Raw genomic sequence first — 11,585 nt, forward strand, 5'->3', positions numbered from 1 at the left:
GGGGCCATAAGGAACTACAGGTGATACACAGCTCCTAAGGTGGAACTAACCTACTGAATCTAACTAAAAAAAAAGTTCACAAAGCATTTTACAAAAAAAAAAATTTTAACGTTTTTTTTTTTCTGAGAGACAGACAGAATGCGAGTGAGGGAGGGGCAGAGAGAAAGACACAGAATCTGAAGTAGGCTCCAGACTCTGAGCTGTCAGCATAGAGCACAATGCAGGGCTTAAACCCCGAACAAGTGAACTGCAAGATCATGACCTGAGCAGAAGTTGAATGCTTAACCGACTGAGCCACCAAAGCCCCCCTCCTTTTTGCATACATTATTTCATAGCAATTGAGCAAACTAGATAATATCTTTATCTCAGAGGTTGAGTGAGTAGTACTACACTACTACTACAGCTAGTAGACGTGTAGTAGAGCTGGTAGGTAACCTCTAACATCCCCACGTCATCAGACCAGACCACCCCTTTTTCTCTAAGTACATGACCACCTTCTATACCATTACTTTGCCCACATGTCTGTAGACCCCAAAATGAAATAAATATATTCCAGCACTACTTGATAAAGGGTGAATGTAATCGTGGGAGAAGGGGAAACTTGGCAGATATCATTTAGTTTCACTTAGATTTCTCAACTATAAATTGTATCTATGAACAATGAGCTCCAAGAGATACGCAGGGCAGTACAATAGCAGCCACAATACTGATACAGCCTGACTGCGTGCTCAGTCTTGACCGCGTGCTTCTGTCTCTGTAAGATCAGAACTAGACTGTCCTTGTTTTACGAACAAGACGACGGAGACACGTGGAGTTTGCCAGCCTGATGCTCACAGAGCCGGCAAGCGTGGCACAGGGCCCCTGGCTCAGCATCCTCCCCGGGCCAGTACGCCATATGATTTTAGGCCTGGGCTTCAAAACACAATAGTTTTAGGTGATTTGATTATCAACTCAATAACTTGTTCTGTATATATTTTATTATACATGTATTCCATTTTATATTGTGCTTTTGAAGCTTTTTTAATTGGTAAATTCTTGACAATGACTAAATGGCATTTCCTATGACATTTAAAAATATTCATTGTACATCTTTATTTTATTTTTTTAAACATATTTTTGAGAGAGACAGCAGGTGTGTACTTGAGCAGGATCTGAGGTGGGTTCTGGGCGGACAGCAGCGAGAGCACTGCAAGGCTTGAACTCACAATCCAAGAGATCATGACCTGAGCCAAAGTCAGACGTTCACCCACTGAGTGACCCAGGTGTCCCATACATCTTTCTTTTAATTACTAAGGTAAAAATAGTCCCAGGGTAAAAAGGAAACTTAAATCTTACAGAAATACCTAAGAAGACAGTTACGGTCCTGTGTAAATTCAGCCCCTCCCCTCACCACCAATAACTACTATTAACGCCATCAGCTCACTTTAGATCATCTCAGTTACAAGGAGCTAACTTAAAACCTGAGTCCCAAACCTTCAGCAATGAACATTCACAGTGTTCTGCTCACCGCACCCACTTAAGGCGTTCATGGCACCAACAGCAGGTAGACAGCACCCAGGTGATTTCGGTCAGTGCAACGAGCATTTCACCAAAGGCTTTCTGTCACTTCCCCTTCCACCCCCCCACCCCCCCTGCAGCCTGCCCCAGGGTGCCCTGCGAGGAGTCCAAGTCACATCGCGGCTGTGCCAGGTAGCTGCCAGCAGGGATTTCCAGTGCGCTAAGAGAAAAAGGAGGCCAACCAAGAGGGCCTAAGTGCAGCCAAGGAAAGAGAAAGGAGCACCCAGGCAGACCCAGGTGCTCCGGTGCTCTTCAAAGAAAAGTCAAGAAGCCATTCTTTTGTTGCTGGCAAATTGGCTTTGAAGACAATTCCAGAGGAGAAACTTATGTAATATTTGGACAAAGCTAAATTCATTCACATTAAAAAAAAATTTTTTTTAATGTTTATTTTATTTTTGTGAAAGAGAGACAGAACGCGAGCAGGGGAGGGGCAGAGAGAAAGAGAGACATAGAATCGGAAGCAGGCTCCAGGCTCTGGACTTGAACCCATGAACCATGAGATCATGACCTGAGCTGAAGTCAGACACTTAACCAACTGAGCAACCCAGGCGTCCCAAATTCATTCACATTAAAAAAAATTTTTTTTTAATTGCTTTTTATTTTATTTTTGAGAGACAGAGAGAGACAGCTGGAGCAGGGGAGGGTCAGAGAGAGGGAGACACAGAATCCGAAACAGGCTCCAGGCTCTGAGCTAGCTGTCAGCACAGAGCCCGACGCGGGGCTCGAACCCACGAACCATGAGATCTGACCTGAGCCGAAGCCTGATGCTTAACCGACTGAGCCACCCAGGCGCCCCTTCATTCACATTTTAATCATCATCTATAGGTATATGCCAAGCAGGCACTGTGTTAGGTGCCAGGAATATAAAGAGGAGCCATCTAGACACGCTTCCTGACACATGCTGCTTACAATACAATCGTGAAGACAGATCTTAATCAATCACACAAGTATCATGTAACATTCACGCTGTAGTAATTGTTCAGAAGGAAAGTTATACAATGATATTTTGAAAAAGAGCTCATTTAAATGACCAAATTGCTGTGTGCTGGGACTTGCGAGGAAGTTACTCATGATTTTAAGGATAAAGCTCACATTCAGATGCTGACATGACTCAGTAAAAAAAGGCAAAAGCAGTGTTCTTGTGATGCATGCAGTCCAGTTAGAGAAAAACCCACCAGACGTGTGACTGACTTGATTTTATGGATTTGGGGCCAAAAGCAATGCTGGGCACCTTTGCATTTGCCCAGCTTCCAGCTGATGCTTTTTGATACTGATAAATAGTAACGCAGCGAGGAATCAAAGGATAGAAAATGCAATGGCAAATAAGGCTTGGATGCGGCAAGTTAAAAGGCAGATGTGTTTTGCATAACATCAGAGAACAAGACAGCTGCCAGTACTGAAAGGAGAGTTCAAGAAAGCAGTCACTGCTATCAAAAGCAAAAGACTAACCAAGTGATTTCCCTGGCTTAAATCTGCTAGAGAGAAATTTATGGGAAAGGACTAGGCAAAACAGCCAACAATAAATCAACTTCTCAAAATCCTATCAGGTGATGTTACCTCTGCCCTAAAAAGAAAGAGTGTTTCAAGAATAACTGTAAGAGTCTGTCAATGACTGCTCACTTGATTTGGTATAGGCAAGAAAAGAAAGATTTACATGTACTGATTTATAAAAAATCATAACATGATATTTATGAATGATGAATTCGTTGAGTTGCTTACGTTCAGCTGAATTTACTATAGAAACTTTAAACCATGCAGGGTTTAGGTGTTCCATTTTTATTGTATTAGTGATTTGTGGGCATTCTAATTTTAAAAAGCTGGCATCAGCCTCTTGGACAGGACAATACCCTGCAATTTCAAAATTTTCTATCGCATAGCCTACTTTTGCTGAAGTTCCCCACCCAGGACACAGAGAGGGACTTCAAGGCGTATACCAACCTTCTAAAATATCACATCTGTAGGCACTTTCTTATATTTGCACATATATAAGAAGTTATATATGTAAATATACATAATCAATTACTCATACAGATAGACATGAGTGAAGAAATTTAAAATAAATGTAGATATGCATGTCACATAAAATATTATAACAAAAATGATTTGATAACTAATAATAGTTACCCCCCTTGATTATAAACACCTTGCAAGTAGAAACTGCTTTCCATTTATCCAACATGTAAACACCCTGCCTAGCATATAACAGATGGGCAAAAAAAAAAAAAAAAAGCTAAAATTAAGTGATTTACCCAGAAGACCTGGATTAAACTATATATTTAATTTTAAAAAATGGAGTTCATAATCCTTTGATTATATCAGAAATACACGAGAACCTCAAGACACATTTATTTTGGGAGCCTTTAATGCTTGGCTTTATTAAAATATATTTATACAAGATGCCCTTGGCCTTTTTTTTTCTAAGCTGCTTTTAGTCAACTGTATGACACATACATTGGGAGATTTCGGAGGTCAGTCATATGATTTTCACCCCACATTCCAGCCCTTGCCCTTCAATGTATGACTCCCACACAAAGGATTAACAAGACATCCAGCTTTTTCACAAGATTCGACATGGGGAAAACAGCCCTGAAAATGAAATATTCTCGGAAAGAAAGGTCTTCACCCTTATTTCACAAAGTTCCCACCCCTCTTTCTAGTGGAGCCCTTGCTCTCCTTTTCTTTTACTTCTTCTACTTTCTTCTTTCTCCACCTTGACCTCTTTCTCCTTCCCCTAAATATCCATGTGCACTAGAAAGAAAATGTGAAGAAATTTGATCTAGCTTATTAAATGGATACTAAAATTTTAAATTTTTAAAGAAACCTAATTTCACACTTGGAACTCTTTCATTCTGCTCATTCTGCACGTTTTGTAACAGGTGTGGAGATGGAGTCTCATGGGAATTGCCAACCATCGTCCAACTAAAGGAGTAAGATCAGAGTTTTAAAGTAATCTAAAGTTTTTATCTAATAAGGATATTTATATTTCTAGTTACTTGTGATAAGTTCACCAGTAAATACTGATTGATCCCAGCTAACTGTATAAGATTTGACATGTGACAGACAATAAGCTTACTGGAGCTCAAGAAGACATCAGGGGCCAAGTGGTCAAGGAAGGGGACTTCTAGAGGGAGCAGGAGGGGATGGGAAAAGTGACATTGTCAGCTTCTAGAGGGTAAGACTGTGGCTCTCAGTCACTGATCTGTGGCATAGAGCACACATACTGAAACATGCGGTACAATTTCAGTCTGTATTGGTTGAATGGATAAACAAAAAATGAAGAAACTGAGCATGAGAAAACATAATACCATCAAAGTCAGAGAGATGGGCATGTGCGTGCTATTTAGGAAAACTGCCAATAGACCAATTTAGCACACGATTTGCGAATAAAACATTGGGAGGTAAGTTGGAAATATGGGTTCCTTTCCTATGAACTTTCAAGTACCCTTGGTTTACTTCTATTATACCACTACCACATAGCATGTCGAATGATGTTATTCTCATCTGTCCTCCCCTCTACAAGGTGAGAACACATTGCTTTGATCATGAGACCATGATCTCCATCTGCATGCCTAAAGTTTAGCACAGGGAATGGGCCAGCAAAACGTCAACTTATATTGAATGGACAAATTCATGAATCAGTTTATGTTATCTTGTATAATGCTCACAATAATGGTGCACTTCATGTCAGACTAAGCAGTTTGGATTTCATCTTAGGGCAAATGGATAATCAGTTAATATGTTTAGTTGGAGCCTAATATGACACCAATGCTAAGGACTGAAAGCCTAGTATTGTCATGTAGGTAAGAATTGGTGGGCTGGAGTGAGGGCAATGAACTTGGACAGGAATGGGTCTATGAGTGCAAAGAATATTACATATAACTCCAAATATACATTGAAATGGACACCATGCTGCAAAAACCATTAATATTCTTGCGCTGTTGATCTGTTTCCAGCTACTACCCACATTATAAAAATAGTTCTATCTATTTTGAGTTTAAAATATTCTTGGCTCTTACTTTTTACTGTCTAAGACCTTTCACTTTCTGTAGTACAATTATCTAGGGCACTTTTAAACCATGTTCCATCATATCCTTGAAATATGACAAGTACGTCACAATTTTGTTTAGAGGAACAAAAAGACTTACACTTAGCCTGATAATTTCCATTAATTCTGTCAACAGAAACTTCAACAGACCACAGGGAAATAGATTATCAGGTCAACAAACATAGTGTTCCATGCTTAACTCGCCTTAAAATTTGATATGGAAATAAGAGAATGCTATTTTAAGAGAGTATATAGACACAGATCACAAATATCTAAATGTTTTTAAAGAGCCTTCATTGGAGTGGATTTTTAAGGGCTTACACAATAATTTTTTTGCCCTTGACAAGTAGTATTTCCATGACACAACAATGGTCTAGTTCTAAAGCAAATCTAAATGCAATTACCAAGGTTTAGAGAACAGAAATTATGTCAAACTGTCAATTTTTTATATACATTGTGCTTTCCTTATTAACATGTTCTTAGTTAACATGCTAAGAGTTAACATGTTCTTAATACTTACCAAGCATTGAGAATAAAGAGCTTTTCTTGGGAACCCATCCATTAGCTGGCAAGTTAGTATTTATTAAGAATTTACTTATATGCCAGGGAGTGAGTTAACATTTTATGTAATTAATTTTTTTAATCCAAAAACACCTTATGAAATCAGCATTATTATCCCCATTTTATAGGTGGAAAACGAGGCTTGACAAAATCAAGGGACTTGCCTAAAGTCATACACCTTATAGCTGATGAAAGCAGCAAGGAATAGATAGGATATGAACCTTAGAATCTAAAAGCCTGAGTTAGACTAGTAGCTCCACTCATTAACAGATGCGGGTCCCTGGGCAATTCACGTACTTCCTGAGTCTTGGCTTCATAGTAAAGTTGCAGGCAATGCAGACTAGTGGTTAGAGCATGAACGGTGGGGCCAGACTGCCTGGGTCTGAATCTGAGTGCTATTGCTCATTGCTCGTGTGACCTTGGATAATCTAACTCCACACTTGAATTTCCTCACCTGTAAAAGGTAGATAATGATATTAATAAAGATTACCTAAAATTGTGATATATAATTAAATGAGTTAATAAAATGCTTAGAACTATGTGTCTGGCACATAATTTATATATATATACACACACACATATATTAGCTATTAAAATAACAATGACCTGTACCTCCCATGATTGTTACAAAACACATAAAGGAAACATGAAAGCACTGAGTCCAGAGCAATAAAGATTCATTGAATATGAGTCAGAAAAGTTAACATTAAGATTCAAAGACAATGAGATCAGGAAGTAATAAGACATGAGTAAAAGCTGTACTGCTCTCAATACTTTATAGAAATTGGCAAATGGCTGCAGGTGTTAGATGAAGCCCAAATAAACTAGCTGGGTTTCTCTGAACCAAATTCAGAAATCTGTTTTTATTTGTGGCACTGGCTCTTTGATTCTGAAGGCAGAGCTCAACTCAAACCTGACATTGGGTGATTTTTGCACCCAGTGTACAGATGATCAAAGTTCCACATAGATATAGGTTCCTTCTAAGTCTTCCAGATCTGAATGTTACCTCATTTGCATTTCTCCCACATGATAGAATTCATCTCCAGAACACTGAGAATGAAGAGCTGGATCCCAGAAGTATGCATCTTGTATGTGAGATTGGTGTGTACCTGCCAGTAGCAGAGATTCAGGAAACAGTGGCTTAAACCATTTCCTAGCAAGGAGTCAAGAGGTAGCCCTCCAGGGCTGATACTTCAGTGTCCTTAACTCCTTGGGGACTCATCTGCTTCACTGTGCTAAGTGTGGAGAGAAACAACTATGATTATGGTTGAGATTCATTGATGAGAGAACCCCAGATCCAAGATTGAACCATCTCCAATCCTGAGACTTCAGCTTACTTGTTCAGGTGAGGTCCTGAGTGTTCATATCAAAATGGGGCTTTGAGCCCCTCCTGCATTTGTTCAAGCAGGTCAGTTCATTCTAGTCCAAACTCTGAACATTCAACAAAAACAAGCTTACAATATCAAAAGACCTGCTGGAACTAATCGTCAACAGCTTCTTCTTCCTGTAGCTCTTTGAAGTCTGCTTAAATTTAGCAATGAAGTTTCAGTCATTGCTGAGCTAAACATGAAAACCCAGAATTTGATAGTGGAATAAAGGCTTCAATTTATTGATCACAAGCTACTGTGTGCCTGGCACTTTAGATGCTTTAGTTCTAACACTGAATGTTTACAACAACCCTGAGAGGTAGAAATGATTCATTCCAATTTCTAAATGAAAAAAAATTAGAATCAGAGAGGTTAAATGATATGCCCAAAATCACAATGCTAACCGAAGTTAGAATTATGATTCAAATCCAGCCTTTAGTCTAGTTTCGATAAAATGTGTGTGGAAAAGGTTCAAATTACTTGGTAGGATAGCAGGATGCTGCTCCTTGCCTTCCTAGTTGAACCTCTGCAATCAGAAGGCTAATCCTACCCATGAATTCTCTGTCGTATCCTAATCCAAAGGGTGGGTCTAGGATCATATCCAGTATTATTCCAAGCATTTTGTCTCTTTTTACCTAGCAACCACATTACATATACAAAGGCTAGGCTATTAGCAAATCCATATGTTTCTTTGACTATATATTCTTTATATCAATCTACTTAGTTCATGCTCAAGCATGGAAAATCCTTTCATTAAGGAGTGCCTGGATGACTAGCTCAGTCAGTTAAGGGTCTGACTTTGATTTCAGCTCAGGTCATGATCTCCTGGTCATGAAATTGAGAACAGTGTCAGGTTCTGCACTGGGCATGGAGACCGCTTAAGATTCTCTCTCTTTGCCCTCTCTTGGTCTTTCTCTCTCCCTCTTAAAAAAAAAAAAGAAGAAGAAGAAGAAGAAAGAAAGAAAATCCCTTCATTGAGTTGAGAGGAAGTCTGCCATCTACATAAAAAAAAATCACTAATAATACCAAGGTTTCAATGTTAGAACAGTTGGTGCACTTCACCACGCTTTGGTAAGCATGAAGGCAGACTGGCCTCCCCAGTTGAGGTAAAGGAGCCATTTATGGCTATAGGAAGAGCTGAGCCTTAGCTGGGAATCTGGACTGGCAAGAGTCTTGGACATCATAACATGTCCAGGTCCAGAAGAAATAGTTAGAAACAACAGAAATAAATTAGGGATTGGCCAAGTATTTGGTAGAAAGAAGAGGCAACCAGATGCTAAGTCGTAACAATCCAACGGCAAGGAAGAAACGGTGACAGGCACGGTCAGGATCCCCTTTGTGGCGGGGAATTAGAAGAACTATTTAAAAACCCAAAGAAGACACAAAGAAAGCACTAACCTGATGTAGAAGCTTAGATTGTTCCCCAAAGGGTGAGTTGTGCTAACTGTACCTTATACTTGACAATAAAGTATAAGGTACAGTTACTGTACTGTACTTTTAATGGATGGTTCATGGTTTGCCTTGGTATCACCACAGAGATGGACCTTGTCTTGTGTTCCTCTAAAGTCAGTCTGGCCTAGCTGGAAACCACATTTTCCTGAATTTCTTGCCCTATATGTTTCTAGGTTAGCAGTGATTAATTTGCGATTCGGGAGACAGAAATGAAATAGTGGCTAGTACTCTCCAAAGGTCTTTGCAGTCAGATAGAATTAAAAACCAATGCAGAGGTTCCCAGCAAGTTCCAGTTTTCCTTCACTCTCCTCTGACCCCTTCTAACTCTCTTTGCCCAACTACCGCCACTGTTACTTAACAGAGGCCCCCGTCTACCACCAGAAACCTAGCTACAGACCCACAGAAGCCATAGCTACAGAGAGTGAGTAACTTCCCGTATACTTTCCCGTGAACTTCCCCTTTGTGTTTTCACTTCAGGGACTGGATGTTCTTGACTTCTCTTAACTTTCCTGCATCTTCTATCTTGTCCACTTGTATCAATGCTTTAAGAAGAGAGATTTTTTGATATATTCAAACTTTTTAAAAAAATTTATTTGAGAGACAGACAGACAGACAGAATACAAACAGGGGAGGGGCAGAAAGAAATGGAGACACAGAATCCAAAGCCAGCTCCAGGCTCTGAACTGTCAGCACAGAGCCCAATGCAGGGCTGGAACTCATGAAGCATGAAATCATGATCTGGGCTGAAGTTGGAGGGTTAACCAACTGAGCCACCTAGGCACCCCAAGAAGACTGATTTTTTTTTAAAAGATTAACCACTCATTTATGCATTTTTATTTGGTAATGTTTATATCAGTACACCAAAAGTACATTTTAGAGATACGAAGTATCATTAGTTTGGATACCATGAGTGTATTATAAAAGAGACATGAAAGTTATTTACATAATTAAAGATTTCATAACTTCACTTAGATGGGCAGCTTCTCTAAGTGCCATTTCAATAATGATGTATTTTAATCTACACACTTTCCGAGAATGTCACCACCTCTAAGCCAGAAATTATCCATGTCATTTAGAACTACTTTGGTGCCTCCATATTCTGGGGAAAGAACCATTTCTCCAACTTTCACCCTGGTTGAATCTCTCCATCCTTTCCTTTAGAGCCTGACCCAACAGCTTCTACTGTTGCTTGCAAGACTTTTCCTTGAGATTTTTCTGGAAGCATAATGCCTCCTTGGTTATAGTTTTGGCTATACTCCTTTCAACTACAATGCAAAGAAAGGAAGAAACTTTCTAAACATTTGTCTTGGTCTTTCCATGACTCCAACCACCCCTACCTCACCCCAGTTTTACTCTGTCTAGAGCTGCCGCTGCGGCAAGAAGACCTGCAGTCTGACCCTTGGGCCACGTGATCTGAGAAGTCTGGTCAGTGCCTCTCTGTCTGATGTCCCTTTCTTCTTTCTGGACCTTTGCTTCCTCAGCTTCTCCCTCAGTTGTGCAGGGTCTAAATCCTATAACACATCTCTCATTCCACACATTCATGACGGCTGTGCTTCACTGACTAGTAAAGGTCTTTCTAATCTGAATGGGCCCTTGTTCATCTAGGCAGTAGCCATGTCTCCTATGATCCAGGAACCTCTCTGCTATGTCTCAGGATCCTTCCTAGATCCAGAGGGAGAAGGAAAATGCAGATGGCTGGAAAGATGCTGAATTTCCCAAGTCAATTGAGATAGATATTCTCTGACTTATCCTCCAACATACACAAAACTCTCGTAATAGAATGTTCTAATTTTATTTTACCCCCCTGCCTTTCCCAAAAAGCAATTGGTCTCCTGATCTCCTTTGCAGGGTAAGTAAAATCCGCCTTGATTTTCTGTGGCAAGGAGGCCTGAGCATGTAAGGTCTGAATAAGAAAAATGGTCTCATGGCAAGGGAGAGTGTTAGAATGAGAAAAACAGGTAGTTTACTTATCAGGACTCATTGTAAATAACACTAACCAACCCAGTTCAAGCTAAGTTAAACAAAAATGATAACTTATTATTTCATACATTTGGCAAGTAAGTCAATGCTGATTCTATGTGAGGCCTAGCTGGACCTGGGGGTTCTGTTTGTCATCCTTTCTTGATATTGTTTCTTGAGAAGAACTGACTTATTTCTCAAGCAGGCTTTCTCCTAGTGGTGGAAAATATGGTAATGGATACACATCCCACAGGTTAACTACTACTCTGTAAAGAAAGAATCCAGCAGGGTACCTGGGTGGCTTAGTCAATTAAGCATGTAACTTCAGCTCAGGTCATAATCTCACAGTCTGTGAGTTCGAGCCCTGCGTTGGGCTCTGTGCTGACAGCTTCAGATTCTGTGTCTCCCTCCTTCTCTGCCACTCCCTCCACTCATGCTCTCTCTCAAAAATGAATAAACATTTAAAATATTTTTAAAAAGAAAGAAAGAATCCAGCTAGCTTTGACATACACATCCAAAGAATATCTTTGACTGATCTGGGTTAGATCTCATGCAAGTTGCCAAACCATTCATTTGGGCCAGCAAAAGTAAGGTGCTTTTTTTTTTTTTTTTTTTTTTGGCTAAAGCTGAGTTCTGTATTATAT

The 11,585-nt window shown here is 39.8% G+C and overlaps 1 pseudogene; it reads right to left on the reverse strand.

The window, feature by feature from the left end:
- Positions 1–9,995: 9,995 nt before the first annotated feature.
- Positions 9,996–10,301, reverse strand: LOC115305138 (annotated as a pseudogene).
- Positions 10,302–11,585: the final 1,284 nt, after the last annotated feature.

This window comes from Suricata suricatta, chromosome 10 (genome assembly GCF_006229205.1).
Source record: "Suricata suricatta isolate VVHF042 chromosome 10, meerkat_22Aug2017_6uvM2_HiC, whole genome shotgun sequence".
Taxonomy (NCBI): domain Eukaryota; kingdom Metazoa; phylum Chordata; class Mammalia; order Carnivora; family Herpestidae; genus Suricata; species Suricata suricatta.